Genomic DNA, 1,184 nt, shown 5'->3' with positions numbered 1-1,184 from the left:
AACGATTTAAAATGAGAGAGTTATGTCCGTCGGAAGATTGGGGGTTGAATCTGTGAATTCTGCAGCTTTTAACTTAGAAAAATTTTAGCAGAATGACCCTCCACGCGTAGGCGCACTTGGCGCGTACGCGTCGTTCTTCGAGAAGGCACCATCCACGCATGGTGTGCGCATGCGCGTCGATGCGCTGCACCCATTGCCCAGCCATTTTCCCGAGAGTTGTGCCAGAGTTGTGCCAGTCTTGTGCCTGGGGCGCAAGTGACCCACGCGTACGAGTGGCTGATGCGTACGCGTCGTTATCTTTTTTTTTCAATCTGTGCGTCTGCGTGAATGGCGCGTATGCGCCGATGAGTTTTGTGGCCATCCACGCGTGCGCGTGGAGTACGCGTACGCGTGGCTCTGTTTTCATCCCAAAGTTGATTTTTGAGTATTAAAAGCCAAATCTCATACTTCAAAGCCTCCGATCTCACCCCTTATGTATTAAATCATTATGATATACCTAGCAATGAGAAAGGAGCTAGGGGATGTGGTAACTTGCGAGTGAAGCAAGGGAAAAAGTTATGATCAATGATGATCAACGATGATTATATGAGATATGGAGGATGACGGTGGGAGTACCGTGTATGCCATGAGCCGAAGGGCTATATTTATTGATAAATGGCTGGTTCTTGATTGGACCATGAGCCGGATGGCTGAGTTATTGCCGGGTCACGGCAAAGCCATTATTGACTATGGCTGAGAATAATTGCATACATGATTAATGAATGAATGAGTTAAATGGATAATAATGGAAGATGTTAAAATGTGATGTGTAACCCCGGGTAGTAGGCAGTGGCGTTGTCCACTTGCTCCGGGTATGAGACAAAAAATGATGTTTATGATAAATGAGTTAATTATGGAGTGTTGAATGAATGTAACTCTGACACCTGGGTAGTAGTAAGGGTTGGGGTCCGTCCCACTTGCTCCAGGTTAATGTTTGAAATTTGATAACGATGAAGATTGATAATATGAATTGAGATTGAAAGAGTATATGTTTGAGATACCTGGGCAGTAGCAAGGGTTGTGGTCCGTCCCGCTTGCTCCGGGTTAATACTTAAGATACCTGGGCAGTAGCAAGGGTTGTGGTCCGTCCCGCTTGCTCCGGGTTAATACTTAAGATACCTGGGCAGTAGCAAGGGTTGTGGTTC

Source organism: Arachis duranensis, chromosome 6 (genome assembly GCF_000817695.3).
Source record: "Arachis duranensis cultivar V14167 chromosome 6, aradu.V14167.gnm2.J7QH, whole genome shotgun sequence".
NCBI lineage: Eukaryota > Viridiplantae > Streptophyta > Magnoliopsida > Fabales > Fabaceae > Arachis > Arachis duranensis.
This window is presented reverse-complemented; position numbering follows the sequence as displayed.